The sequence below is a fragment of the Sinocyclocheilus anshuiensis genome, unplaced genomic scaffold, assembly GCF_001515605.1.
Source record: "Sinocyclocheilus anshuiensis isolate Anshui unplaced genomic scaffold, SAMN03320099.WGS_v1.1 scaffold1658, whole genome shotgun sequence".
Lineage (NCBI taxonomy): Eukaryota > Metazoa > Chordata > Actinopteri > Cypriniformes > Cyprinidae > Sinocyclocheilus > Sinocyclocheilus anshuiensis.
Window position 1 is genome coordinate 315,785 of NW_015547302.1, and position 16,652 is coordinate 332,436.

The window sequence follows — 16,652 nt, forward strand, 5'->3', positions numbered from 1 at the left end:
TACCCAGGTAAGTACCCATAAGAATATTTTTCTTAAATAAGTGTGCTGAAAAAAAAGTGTAATTTTAATGGTAAAATGCTAAATAAAAAGCAAGTTTCCTTACTATACACAGTAAAAAACTGTAATAAATCTAAAAAAACCAGTCATCATATACTGTAATTAGAATGATCTGTATCAGGCTTTACATTTGATGCTATTTGGTTTAAACAATTGCGTTTCATGTTAGTTTGTGCTATCAATTATGTACACATATTGTTGCTTATTTAATTTTTATTGCATTAGTTTAGTGTCACTTGTGTTACCATGATGATGTTTTGTATTAGTGTGCCTGACACTGTGTGCATCTTTTATACATTAGTATTTACCTCAGCTTGTGGAAAAGTTACTTATGATGAACTTATGATATAATATTAACATTACATCAGTTGACGAAATTTAAGTTCAGTCCTGTAAAACCTACAATGTTGCTCCCTTATACGATAAAGTTACGACAACCACAGCTGCCTTTTTTTTACTGTAAAATTTCAAGGATAGATTTTTACACTGAATGAAGAGGAAACAGATAAAAGTATTTTATGTTTAAAACTACAATTGTTTTGGTTAGTATATACTTTACCTCTGTCCCATTGTCATTAACAAGTAGGGTTTATCTTTGGGATTATGAATTTTGTTAGTCTCAAAACCAGTGGTCAATTAATTCTCATAGCAACTGTATTTATTAATGTTTACGGTTATAATATTGCTATTTAATGTCCCATTTTGCACAATATAAGCCTTGCAATATAAGAACTTTAAAATAAACCCTCATTTTGTGAATACATCATTTAGGGATTCATTTATATTTCAAGAAATGTAAAGTAAAAACTATTTGTATCTATATTTTCTCTATTTTAAAATGTCAACCAACATTGGCCTATTCCTCGTCAGAAATAAGCTGGATGAGGAAGTCGAAGGGTCACATCAAGCCCTTCTGTGTGCAGGACATTTCACTCAAACAGAAGAATTTCCTGTAAGTGTGAAAGGACAAGTGGGCAGCGTGTGTATGTGCGCTGATGCTCATGGGTGTTCCAGGAAGAGCACCTGTGGTGTGCAGGGTCGAGCTGTGCTGGTGGCTGATATGTGTATGTGGGGGGCGAGAGGGTCTGCGTGACCCGTTAATGGCCTGGGGGGTATTTGATGACAGTTGCAGTAATCTGAAGCTGACTGGTGTCTCTTACACTCATTTAATCTTTGTCATCAAATCCCACCACCCGTCTGATTAATGGCTACGGTTCAACCCTGTTTTCAGAGCCTTATATGTGGCCATGATGAATGTCGATCTATGGCCATATTTTCCTCTAATATAACCATGAAAAACTATTACGAAAGACTTCCTCATTCTCCTCCCCCCTTAACCGTTAAACTCTGTTTATGTACAGTATGTGTGTGTGTGTGTGCGTGTGTCTGAGAAAGTGATCTCTTCTATAAACGTCTTCTCTGTATCTTGCCAGGCGTCTAAATGATCTGTGGCTTGGATAAATCAAAACGGAAATGCAAATCATATAGCTAAGGTCAGCTCAGCCCACTCTCATCACACACTAGCACCTTCCATCACACACTCATAAACAACAAACAAACACAAAGGTATGAAAGTGATATGCTTTTTTATAATTGTCCACTTCTGAGGCAAGTTGTATGACTTAAAATTAGGATGATTTAGACTTAAATACCTCTGTATATTTTTATTTATAGCCAAATATCAATTTGTCACAATTCTTACCAATTGTTACATGTAATAAATTCAATTTGTGTAGCATTTTCAATTTGTGGACACATACATCGAGACATTGAGAAAATACAATTTGCAATTCCTTTTGAATATTTTTTTCGGAATATCATTCCATACATGCCAGCCAAATATTGGCCAAAAAGTATAAAAAAACACAAATTTTAGCCAATAACTGATATGGTTAATGCTAGTAAATTGTGCATCCATAATCTATGTAACTATATAAATACACTGCAAAGGTGGTGTCACCAGTCTGCTTAGATAAAGTAGTTTTATTTTGAGAAACTGGGTTTTTAAAATGGAAGAACTAATCACAAATGTTTCAGGTCAGTGGCATCACATTTTTGAAAGACATTCAGTTTTGTTTGATGCACTTAGTAGGAAGTAAAACAGATATGTAGATATTTTATATTAATCTTGGTGGACAGACATTTTATTGGAGCGTTTACGCACATTTGGTGTTTTCTGTACAGCTGAATATAGACAGATGCTGATTTGCAATTATCTGAATGAGTTTTTTGATGTAACTCAATTATTGTAGTATCAAAGACACATAAAAACAAAAGGAACTGTGACTGGTCATATTTCATGGCAGTCAGATCTTTCATTGTCTATGTTTTTGGCAAGAATAAGCTGTAAACTTGACCAGACTTTATGCCAGTGATCAAAAGTCTGGGCTATGTGAAGCTATGCAAATGTTTTATTTTATTTTTTATGTTATTTTATTTTAGGACAAAATCATATGATATATAGTTTCATTATTTGTAACTATTCAATAATTATTGACCATAACATGTAAAGCGTCACAATTCGATATGCAAGCAAGTAATACAAAAGACCAAACACAAATTAAGTATGCAAATATTATGTTGATGTGATTGCTACTGTGAAAATTTTATCTGAATTTTTTTTTACTTGTACAAAAATCACAGTTTAAAGGGGTGGTTCACTGTTTTTTTTTCTAGGCTTGATTGTGTTTATGGGTTGCAGTCTAACATGTGTTAATGCTTAGTTTAAAAAAAAAAACGCATTCTTTTTTACATAATTTACCTTTATTCCACACCGCACTGTCCCTTCTCTGAGAAACGGGCTGATCATTTCCTGTTTTTAAGAAGCCCCGCCCTCAGAAATAGGCGATGGGCTCTGATTGGTTAGCTAGCCCAGTGTGTTGTGATTGGCTAAATGCGAGGAACAGTGCGCAGCATGGCCTCGCCCCCTTTGCTGCCTTTTCCCGAGGGTAGGGTTTATCTGGGTTTGTGATGTCATGAACCCGGGAAGTACCTCGTTGTAGTCTCTACCAGCCATTTTTGTAGGCATTAAACAGTCAGAATTTTAAAAGATGATATCTCCGTTTGCATTGAACTTTCAGCTTCGTAACTTTGCAGATATTGTTTATGCTCAAACAGCAACATTACACACTAACTAATGTTAAAAAAGTGAAATCGCAATCAACCATCCCTTTAATCCAATAAGGAAAGGAAAAAAAGGAGCATGTTTGTGTGTAAAGGCCGGTTAGTTAACAGCAAAGGCCATTTGTCTTTTGCATGCAGCATATAGTGACACCCCACATACACACACACATATCTAACTTCTCTCGTCCCATTAGCAGTAGAATGCAGAGGGCTGGCATTGCCTCCTCCCCTGTCCAGTCCCCTCCTTAATGCTATGGCCAGACTTAGCACTGTCATTTATAGCACAGCACACCATCAATCTTAATAGAAGTGAGAAGTGCAAAGAGCCGATGAAACAGCAGCCATGATCACTATTTCGGCCTGGGAGAGGGAGGGAGGGAGGGAGGAGTAGGACAGGAGAGAGATGAGTGTCCACACCAGTAAAAGAGAGAAGGGGAAGGGAGAGAGGAGCAGTGAAATGCTTGGGAGCCCTGTGAGAGCTTTTCACGTTCCAGGAGGGAGAAAAAAAAGAAAGATGAAAATCGGATCATTAGGTATTTACATGACTCATCTAATGATTAATGATAATAATGTGTGTTTTGGCACAAATGAGTGTGTTTCCATTTGTAAATGTATTTTTGTGTGTCAGATCTGAGGGTTCTAAAATTATTCAGAACTATGAAAATCAAAGTTTGACACATGACTTTTAATTATGCCATAGTGCAACTGATGAGATTAGCAACAGCAAGGTCATGGATTTGATTTTCACAAAAAACTGATGTAGTATACTTTAAATGCACTGTAAAAACACTTTGGATAAATGTGCCTGCCAAATCCATAAATGTAAATGTCTGCCAAATACAACATTTTTGGGATGTGTATAAATGTACAGAAATGAATACAACCGGACTGACATTTCCAGCGGGAAAAAAGGAAGTGTTTGCAAGAAAGCAAAAAGACAGCTCAACTTTTAGATAAGCATCAAATGCTGTGAAATTTATTTTATTTTATATTTTATTTTATTTGATTACTTTTTTTTGGTTAGTGATTTAAAAAAGTAAGTTTTGGCATTTGATCAACATTGGATATTATTGTGCTGGTATTTAATTCTGGATTTATTGTATCTAAAATAGATAAAGACAGAAGAGACCGAATCAAAATCAAATTGAATATGCAAATATTTCAATGTTGAACAAAAGTGTTTATCAAAATGTAACAAAAATGTAAAAAAAAAAAAATCAATACATAGCTGTCATATATTGCAAGCACTGCAATAAAAAAACATAGTTTGTAAGAGAAACCGATAAAAACAGCAAAGGACGGAACAATAAAACAAGTGACATTGACAGGTTGAGATGAGTGGAATAGAAGAAATTTTATCTCTACAAGGTGCAACAATTTTAAACTCCCCACAGCTAAATGAGTGTGTGTCATGATGCAAAGCATTCTGGATATATGGATCGTGACCTTTGAGTCCTGCATTCCTTAACAGGCCAAGGACACAGAGATATGAATACAGACTCAGACACGCGCACACACAGATATGAGTGACCGACTGCATTAAACCTTCATGGTTAAAACAAGCTCAAGGTCACTCATGCCAACTAGTGCCCTTACAAACACACACACACACACACCTGGCCACACACACACACACACACGCACGCACGCACTTACTAACATAAGAAGCATGTAATTTTCAGCTGTGAAAAATGAAATCCTCATTAAACCTGCACTCCAAGTCTGTCACCACATACATGCACCCACACACACAGACACACACGCATATATATACGCACAAGAAAAGACAACAGCTGAACTAATACAATTCCAACACTTATCAGTCCAAATTTGCCAAGGATGGATATGAAATTGATACATAGAAACAAACTGTTTATAGTATTTTGGCAAATTTCGAGCCATATACAGTATAAAGGCTCACAAAAATATACGTCTCTCTCCCTCTCACTTTCTCTCTGGTGGGCAGTGAGGAAATCTTGGTTTATTTAGGTTTTTGAGAAGAGCTCTGAGTCCCACCGGTTCCATCCGGAGGGTTCCTGGACTAGAGTCCACTCTCCCATGACAGCTACATCAATGAGCCGCGGCCCCAAAAATATGCTCTCGTATGCACATAATGCACACACACATGCGCTCTCTCTTAAATACACATAAAAATTATTTTTTTAATACTAATTTCACTCAGAAATTGCTAGTGAATTTCACAAATAATTACAAAGATATTATATACCTCAGAAAAAACTATTTTTTTAAATAGTGTAAGTATCCTCTAGTGTGTTTCATACACAAGGGAGATTATGTTGGGAGCTCAGAGGTCTTGCTTCGCATTACCCAGAGTCCCTGGAGTGTCTTCTGATTGGCTGTAGATGTGCTTACATCTGAAAAGAAAGGATCAACATGGCCACCCAGGCAGCCAGAAGTCCTCAGAGCTGTCAATCAATCAACACGGCTAATGACAACTTTGTAAATTTAACAGCCAATCACAAAGCAGAGATCCAGTAACCAGTTGATACTCAGCTTCATAAGAATTTTAATGCTCTGGGAAAATGGGGGGAAAAAAACTTTTAAAGACAACAAACCAAAAAAAATTAAATTGTGTTGGTATTTGCTCATCCTTGTGATGTTCCAAACCTGCACAGCTTTTTATTCTGTGGACCGTAAAAGGAGAATTTGGAAGAATTTTCCATTTAACAGCAGTTCATTTAGTCATTTAGTGACTATGAGTTGCCACTAGGGACAAAAAAGCTATTTAAAGACTCCATAAAAGCATAGTCACTTGTGCTCTATATAACTTTGAAATAATACAGAGCTTATATTTATATTTTATGCCAAATGATTGTCACTAAAACATACAATTTAAACATAGGCATTTATGGTGACAGAATATGTATATGGATACGTGTATGTGCATGTTTTTTATTATTGAGGAGATGACTGCTGAGAGTAACTGATTTTACTGAAAGACACACACAGAGTCTGGAATGACAACATATACACACAGACATACACATACTGAAATGAACAAGATTAAAGAGGATTGTTCTGTATGTTGTGTATGTGTATGTGTGAGTTGAGCAGTTTACATTTAAATCAGCCATAATCCGAAGGAGTACCAAGGAGGCACACACTAAAAGAGAATAAGAAATGACCCACAGGACTACAGTAACCACTCTCTTCTACACACACACACCCATACACACAGTACAGTGTGTGTGTACAGTACCAACTCAATCCACTGTAACAACAATCAATATTAGGATTAGAAAATCAATCAGATTCTCTTGTCCCATCTGTTCCTGTTAAAGCTAGTTAAACAAACCAAAATTACAGTGAGGTGAATACAAGCACAAACACTGCCAGATATTGTATGAGAGCTCAACACATTTTAATCCATCTGTAATTATTTATAAGGGGGTGAAATGAATGCACAAAATCATTCATGACTATTTAAATACTATATAATTATTGGAAGAAAATGCTACTTTATTCAGCACGGATGCATTAAACTGATCAAAAGTGACAGTAAAAACATTTATAATGTTACAAAAGATGTCTATTTCAAATAAACGCTGTTCTTTTGAACTTTATATTCATCAAAGAATCCTGAAAAAGACATTTTAAAAACGGACCATGCAACACTGAAGACTTGAGTAATGGCTGCTGAAAATTCAGCTTTGGAATCACAGGAATAAAGTACATCTTATAATATATAATAGAAGTTAATGCAAAATAGAATAGAACTAACTGTAATGATATTTCAAGTTTTTGGTCAAATAAATACAACCTTGTCAAGCATAACTTCAAAAACATTAGAAAATGCTACTTTTGAACAGTAGTGTGTATTCGTATGTTTTTACAGTTTATGCTGAAAAAAAATCACATTCAAGATATTTTGCAATTTTGGAATAAACTCTATTATGCTTTTTAGAATTTTTTTTTTCTTTCACTAGACAAGATTAAGATTTTTTTGGTGTGTATATGTGGAAGTCTGAGGTTAGCTTCTTGAAAAAGAGAAAGAGAGGGGGAGAGTGATCATTTTTGCTGGTAGCCAGATGTGCTGGTGACCACAGAGGTCAGACACAAGCACGGATTATTCCCTAATCCCTGTGTGTGTGTGAGAGTGTCGCTGTTAAAACATACTCCAGTATATTGTGACTGCAGGTAGAGGAAGCAGGGCTTTGAGTTCCACATCGTGTTTACATCTGACTAGAAGAAAACAGACATATGCAGACCATCCAGACAATCAAAACAGTCAATAAAATACAACATAATAGAATTCGAAAAGAATATCTAAACCCAGCAATGCTAAATTATATAAAGTGATATAACATAAACAATATATAGTTATATAAAGGGATGATTTTGCTGAACTTGGTGTCACTAATATTATGTATTCGTAGTCACATAATGTTATATATTTATCTATTTATTTTACTTTCTTATTTTTATATGATAATAATAATTTTGTATAAAAATATAATAATACTTTATATATGATGTATTCTAATATTAATTAACTTACAGTAAAGTATAAAATATAATTTTTGAAAGTCTCAGTTATATAATAATATAAAACATGTATCTCAGTATTATTATTATTTTTTTATATTTTTGTTTCGGTTTTGAAGCTCATGAACAGCACTACAAATCCACTCAAACAGATGAATCGAGAGATTCTGATGTGTAAAAGAGACACCAGCATTTAAGGAATATATCATTTTTGCGGATCATAAGATCTATGAGAGCGCTCACTGTACGGCTTATCAGCCCTGCAGTCAGATGAGCAGCTTCTGCAGGCTCCAGCAGGCCTACGGTAAACACTGAGATCAGAGACAGACACAGACACAAACACACATACACATCACCTTGTTAATGAAAACCAAACTGTTCATATTTGCCTACTATAGAGCAAAATACACATGCACACACTCTGAATAATGTTGCAAAACACACCTGAGAATCAAATCATGAAAGAGTACATCATGACAAAAATGTTTTGAAGGTTGCTTAGCAACTGTGCTATAATTATGTTTTTATTGCATGTACTAAAAGATCCAAATATCCTGTGTTGTTATTTTGTTTACATGCACCTCCATCAAGGACTGCATGTAACTTTCAGCCAAACAGAGCAAAGGAGACTTTCTGCTTCCCAAATCCATATCGTTCAAGAACAAATGAGATCAATATACAACTCAAATACATATATATACATAAGTAACACATAAATATAAACACACACATGCACAGAGACACACATCTTTTCTGACACCACACACTTACATTCAGAATTACTTCTTATCTGTACACAGGCATGTCAGAGTAGCAGGGAGTATCCACTGCAGCTGTAAGGTTTTCCGGAGTGTATCATATTTGTGATAGTTCTCTGCACACACACACACACACACACACACACACACCATATTCATACACACAAACACCTACACAAACTGCTCATTTGTCATCTGTTAGTACTTACTGTGACTGTGCTACCCTTAACTCATGGAAAGCTAACAGAAATGTGGACATCTGCTTAGCTTATAAATATAAATATTTAAACCATGAAAAGAGGAAAATTCATATGATGTCTGTTATATGATTTTTAATATCATTATATGTCTATAATTAAGTGCATGTATTGAAAGTATGTGACCGCTAAACAATTCTGACTACGTTAAATTATTTATAAGTGAGTAAATAAATATTATTTTATTAATTTAATTATTTGTGTGTGTATACACGTGTACAAACACTTCAATATATTCACATTATAATAAATTATATATATTATATATTCATATTATTAATTATAACTGATTACACTCAATACAACAGTATATTATAGTATAAGAATTTTAGTATAAACTAATACAATTAAGAAATGCTGATTAATAGTATGCTGATTAAGTCAAGTCTCATTTATGTAGCGCATATATAATAAAGATGTTTCAAAGCATCTTTACAGGAAAATAACAGTGTTAATGTTGCAAATTACATCAGTTATGAAAAAAATATTTAATGATTAATTAATATTAAATATTTATTATAATGTGCTGATTTAATAACATTAGTGAATTATTACAATTTTAATTGATTGCAGCCCTAGTGTTTACCCTTTTTATCTCTACATGTCTTCATATTCTAGCTATATTTCAATGATCTTTTCAGGAGCTTTATGCTAGGACTGGTCATTTTCAGACAGACAAAGTGCTTCACCACTCCTTCAACTGCTCTGGACTCATGTCCTTTTATCTGGGTGAGCAGGTTATTGAATCTGGTGTGTTCTGAATTGACAGATGATTTGTGTAAATGTTAAAGGCCAGTGGGAGCAGACTGGGGTTGTAGAGAGCAGGTTAGTGCTTTTACTGGAAGGTTTTACTGGTTTGATCATTACTGGCACCTAGAGAATCAGACAGATGTTGAGAAACTATTAAAAAATACACCACAAAACCATGTGTGAGTGAAAAGAGTGAAAACGAAAGACGTGGACAAAGCGAAAGGTGTGTGTGTGTGTGTGTGTGTGTTGTTAATTTTTTTTAAATTTCAAGGTAACACAGTCAGACTGCATGAAGCTAACACATACAGACACACGCAGGCACTTGCACAGACAAACACATCCTTCTCTTGCTTGTCAACACCCCTTATCCAGGCTTTGAACTGCAGGGATCCGGAATGACAAACAATGACGCCTCCATCCAATCCTAATCAGAAGATATATCTCATTCACACCCCTACAAACCCTTATTTACACACACATTCACTCACTTCTCACCCTTATCCACATCTCCTTCTGTTGTCTTCCAGCATTTCTACACTTACTGATGTGAGCAGTGGGTCATAACAATCAGAAGAGAATCTGTGTTCTGATTGGATGACTGACTGAATAAGGGGAGGAGCTACAACAAGTTCCTTACTTTTACTGAGGAAGCTTATCAACTTGAGAAAAAGCATTTCATCTGAAGATGTTACCAAAAACAAACAGTTTCTAAAGAGCTTAAACTGTTTTTGTAGTCTGTGTTCACTCAGGAATTACAAGTAAATTTCACAAATAATTACAAAAAAACAAAGAAATGGCAAGTAACACTTTAAACATGAAATTCTGAAGACTGAAATAATATTTTCTTGTAAAATGTACTTCAATCATCTGTTCTATTTACAACTTTGAAAAATTATTTTTTTACAGTGTTATTTTCATATATTAATTAAATATTGATTAAACATACATTTTATTTTAAATACCTATATTTATTTACATACAGAAAAAATGACTTTGTTACTCATATTAAAATTACTATTTTAAATGGCCTGTCATTCATGGACAATAAAAATATTTTTATTTATAAAATAAAAAACGAAAATGTTGCATTATAAATATGTTTTGTTGTAATAATAATCAATAAATGTTTACTACTTTTTTAAATGTTCAGTGTCACACTTTTTCACACTTTTTTTTTAATGATCATGTGTGACCATGCAAATTAAAATTATATGTTTAAAGAAGATTTTATTTATTTATTTATTCTATATTCAATGACTGATTGAAACGCAAAACATTAAAATTGCCATTTCATGTAGTGAAACTTTAAAGCTGTTATGCGTGTTTGTGCTTTTGTCTGAGTTTGTCACCCTGGATGTGTTTGAACAGGTTGATTGACAGCTTCCTACAGGCTTCTGCTGTGTAAGGAACAGCATGATAAATGGCTCTGATGGCATTAACCAACCATATTAAAGTGGGCCTCCTCACAGAGCGAGGTGGAATGAGCCAACTCGTAGAACTACCATAAAGTTCGTCCCTCTGGTGCAGCTGGAATGCATGTCCTCACCATTACTGTTAGTGGTCATGCTAGTAGATGAGAGACTCGAGAGTTCACTGCCATGACTGTGACATCAGACACTGCGGGATGGGAATCAATACACCAGGGCTTCTAATTTAAGACTGGCAAGCTGTAAGCACCAAAGTCCAACTCACTGCCAAACAAATTTGGCAGAATATATACATTTATATAACCTTCTTAGTAATTTGAGGTTTAATCTAAATTTGCTTAAAGGTGAAGTGTCTATTTTCTGTGTTAACATGCTTTCTCCTTTTTGTTTAATGTAATAACTTTGTGTTATTTTATTGGGTATTTACAGTTATACCCCATATAGATGCTGACCCACAAATGTGGACGTATATCCACATTCACTCATTCAACACTTCTCCCCAACTAGATCACTGAATCACTGTTGCTGACTTGAAAACAACTGCAATCGGATCAGTCCAATTCATAATCAAATCATTCAGTGCAATCTGTGAACCAATTTAACAAGTTCACTGAAAACAATCAAAAAGAATGATTCGTTCAAGATTTCTCCAGTTCTATATATAGTATTTTAATGAAATATGCAGTACAAAAGTAAGATAATACACTTTGATATGTAGTAAAGTACGTTTTCCAAAATGAAAAGACTCAGATGCTGTAAAAATAATCAAACAAAAAGTTGAGTTAACTTTGTAGCTGCAAAGTTGTAGTTATGCCAACTAATTTGTCAAGGTTAGATTGGCTGCTTTAAGTAAAATCAACCTTTTTAAACAAATACATTAAGTATTTGTTAAAGAGATAGTTCACCTAAAAATTAAAATCCTGTCATCATTTTCTCACCCTCAAGCTGTTCCAAACCTGAAGGAAATTCTTTCTTCTGCTGAACACAAAAGAAGATATTTTAAGCAATGCTGGTAACAGTTTCTGGAAGCCATTGACTTCCACAGTATGGAAAGTATGAAAATATTATGGAAGTCAGTGGCTACCTGCAACTGTTTGACTACCAACATTCCTTGGGTGAACAGTCCCTTTAAAATGTTAAATGGAGGTTGACTAAATTACTAATCTAACTTAAAGAAACAAATTTCCACAACTGTGCGCCTCTGAAATCCACTTAAATCAAAACGGCTTAGCAGTAGTTGAACAAACCTAACCAAAAAGAACACCTACACTTTAAAAAAATTCTGTAATTTTATGACAAATGAAAAATACTTATTTTCCACATTGATTATTACAGGCAGCTGGTTACATTAAACAATTTTTAGGAGGTATTTAATCAAATGCTGTGATGAAATGAGTTACTGTGTGTGTGTGTGTGTGTGTGTGTGTGTGTGTGTGTGTGTGTGATCATTCCACTATGACTAAATGTATGTAGTAAGTTATTTGTATTTAAACAGCAGATACTGTACTGCATGTGTCCAAGACAAATTTCCTTTGGGACAATAAAGTTCATCTTATCTTATCCTATTGGATATCCAATCAGATTAGCAATCTGATCAGAACGCAAATGACCAAGTGTAAATGCCCTCATAGGCATACTGACCCCTCAAATATATCATCTAATGCAGAAGCAGTGGACTTCACCACCATTCTGGTTCTTTTAGCACAGTTTGCTTACTCTGTATTCCAGATTAGCAGTACACTAGTAAAGTCAACAGCCTCAAATGTTCCACTGGAAACAAAAATATTACAGTTGTACAGAATTGGTCAAACCTCAAACTTTTCAGTTCATTTCTCAAACACAAACAAAATATCCACAGCTGACATTTAGATGTTAGCGTTGGACCTTAGCGCCTGAACATTTGCCCGAATAAACATATACTTTTTAGGGCATTAGCTGAACTTAACAACAATCACAGAATCTCATCAAAATCCCATTATGGGACTGCAAAACATGTTAGGTGTTGAAAATTCAAGACTGGGTCTACAAAGAGAGTGGTTACAGCTTGATGCGTTTATGTTTGTGCCAAAGGTGGTAGTTGTTAGCATTAGCAGGTAGCTGCCTATGGGTGTATAAATCTACTGGGTCACAGACAGCAGTGAGGAGATCTCAGTCAGCAGTCTGGTCGTGCTTGGTTCCCATGACGACCTCCTTCCCCTTTCGCTGGCTCCAAGCATTGCAAATGTAGCATGGAACTCTGCAACGCCCAATAACCCATCACTGGGGGCAACGGCCAATATCCCATTGCCATGGGCAACTAGTGATGCCTAGAGGAGCAGGACTGCATTAGGGGAATTGGAGGGAACACTGTAGGGGAATTCTGAGAGTGTAATTGAAATAAAATGGAACATGTGTCTTAAAGGTTGAGACATGCTGGTGCAAGTGGAGTGGAAATATGGTAGAGAGAGTTAGTACTGAGGCTGTTTGTACAGGGACACACAATTACAGACTCCACCACAAAACTCTGGGTTGACAACCACATACACCTATGCACAGCCCCACATATAAATACATGCACATTTGCATCAAAGTTATTTTTCCGTTTCATTTCCATAAATATACAGACGTCCATGTTTCAGTGGGTCTTTGTGGTCTCCATTGGCTTCAAAAGGAAAATGCTCTGACGGTGTATGAAGAAAACATTAAAGAAGGAAAATGTGATGAAAAACAACATAACATCTAATCTGTAGGGGTGTAACGATTCACTCGTTTTCTCGATGCATCGATTACAAACCCTGACGATGCAATGCATCGATCTTGAAACATGGATTTTTGAATCATGTATCGTCGATTTCGGACAGTAATCGATTTAAAACGCTAAGAATCGAATGAATCGCGATTTCTATAGCGATTCAATGCTTTCAGAATATATACACAGGAATTAATGGAGACCTTGAACAATGTTCGTGCCTCGCATCTCTCCTTCACGTGCTCCACTATTTACCGCCTGTGACTGTCACAGGATTGCACTCGCGCTCCGTTCGTCTACTGAATCATTGTGAATTTGCAAAAATCGTTCTTGAATCGAATCGAAAACCTATGAATCGTGAATCGAATCGATTCGCTGTCTACCCAAAGATTCACAGCCCTACTAATCTGCGAAAAACATCGTTAAGCTTGTAGAAAAACTGTCACTGAGCGAGACATTGCAAATACTTCAAGCTCTTTTTACTCAATTTCACTCATGCGTTTTTTGTGTGTGTGTGTGTGTGTGTTTTAATAATACTCCCCTTTTTTTCTTTCCTGCTATCTGTTTCCTTTACTCGCTCTCCATTTCTGTCTTTCTCTCCCCTATTTCCTTTATTGTGTGTGTGTGAGTGTGTGTGTGTGTGTGTGTGTATACTATGTGCTAAGTTTATTTTCTCTCGGTGCTAATGTAAATTCCTCATGAACACCTTCCATCACAAACTCAATGATCCACAACGCAAGTCTCCACAAGAGACCGCTTCATCACACATCTTACACACACACAAAATACATACTTCTTAGACCATTTCACCTCAGGGACAACATACATGCACATACACAGCTATAAACGCTCTCGAATCAGAGTCACATTTGTTTGACTGCAGTTTCTTAATCGTTATTTTTGTCTTGTTTTCCAGTACAAATATCTAAACATCCTTGCAACAATTCCGTTGAAAAAATGTCTTAATATCTTATGCAATTTTGCTTCTCAGGTAATTTTAGTTTTATTTGACTCTTATTTTAAGGACACTTAGTTTTACTCATTTTATTTTAAGGATGCTTAATTTTAGTGGAAAAAAATCAACAGTCAACATTATTGGCATTTTAAACATTTTAACTAAAAGAAACTAATTAAAGATTATTTTCATTACATTGGTATTTTTGGCATTGACAATGTCATTATTATTTTCTAAACTAGTCTAAATTACCCAAGTAAAACGGCTATATCTTGAATCAAGAACTGCCAAATGAGCTTTGAAGTTTTATTTCCGGTTTTAAATATAAACCTTACCTCTACATTTTTTTTCGATTTTAGCTGAAAACAAGAGGAGAAATCTATTTACCAATGGGAAAGAAAGAAAAAAAAAATTATTCAACATATATTATCCGAAAAACATCTTAAAATCTTATGCAATTTGGTTTATTGTGTAAACGTATTAAGGATGTTTAGATATTTTACTGAAAAAAAATATACTGATTAAAAATTATTTATGATGCCATGTGAAACCTTTCAAATATACTTTTGTACCTTATTTACCCATGCATACTAATAATTAAAGATAGATATTAGTACCTACCAAAAATGCACATATTAGCACCTAAATTGTACATTTTAGTCCCTCCAGTGACAGCTCTTGTATCTTTTTTTCTGAGAGTGTATAAGTGTCTATTAATGCTTAATGTTTTCATCTGCTGAAGTGAAAGTTTGCTCTCTGTTTATTTGGGTGTGTTTGACACCACATGTGCAATCAGACGTGTTAACAAGGAGCTTGCGCATCGTGTGTGGCCTGTGTGTGACCTCTGTCAGTGTGTGTGTCAGCCTGTACATCACCCAAATTTTATTTACACCTGATGCAACAGCTCCCATGTTACCTGTTGCTGTTCCTCTCTTTTTTTAAAGAGACATCTGCATTGTACACGCAAGTGTGATTCAATGCATTAAAGATAAAGTGTGAGTTGTGCATTCCTGTAGTGGGAGTTTGACCAGCTCTGCTCTATCACACTAAAACAACAGACCACATACACCACTTTTATTACTAGCCACAAATCACACAGCCCACTCTCTCATTCGCCTTGCCCCTTTGCCCCTTCTTATCGCAATGCCTCATTTGCTCTCCCACCCTTTCACAGTTCTCTAGAAACCTGGTAATATCTAACAACCCAGGATTTTTGTTCATAGCGCTCCTAAGATTATAAACCAGAGCCTTTTGGAGGTTTTGTTGAGTAACTGACAAATTACTAAAACAACAAGTTGTCCAGAGATGGACTGGCATCCTTTTCTCTGCCTTTTGTTAGTGAAGTTGGTATGTTCTATATATATATATATATATATATATATATATATATATATCTATGCCCCGCCTTTTTGAAACGCGTCGATTTTTACAAGTCAAGTCAAATTTATTTGTATAACACTTTTCACAATACATATCGTTTAAAGCAGCTTTACAGAAAATCATGAGGTTGATGTTAATAAAATCTTAATATCATCAGGCATTTAACAGATAAGAGATGGGTGATGATATAGTTTACATTTTGCGACGAATCAAGCAATCAAGCCATTGAGTTATGTTACATAGAATATATTAAGCTATGCTAGTATACTGTATGTGGATAAAGTTGAACATACTTATATACCCAACTGTATGTAAAGAGCTGGAAAATAATCATTACATTTTGTAATTAAATAAAGACAAGCAGTTGAGATTTGCTATGTATCGTATATATTTATGCGTACATATGTACAAAAGGGGACATGTGATGGACTTATTTTCATGACATTGTTATTTTTGGCACTGACATTGTCATTTTTGGCACTGACATTGTCATTGTTATTTTCATTGACTTGTCTAAATTAGTTAAGTAAAACTGCTATATCTTGAATCAAGCATTGAATCAAGTTTTATTTCTGGTTTCAAACATAAACCATAAACATAAAATTCTGTTAGATTTTAGCTTAAAACAAGGGGATAAATTGATTTGCCAACGGTAAAAGAAAGAAAAATAAACTTCATTCAAGATATATAATCTGAAAATAATCCCTATAT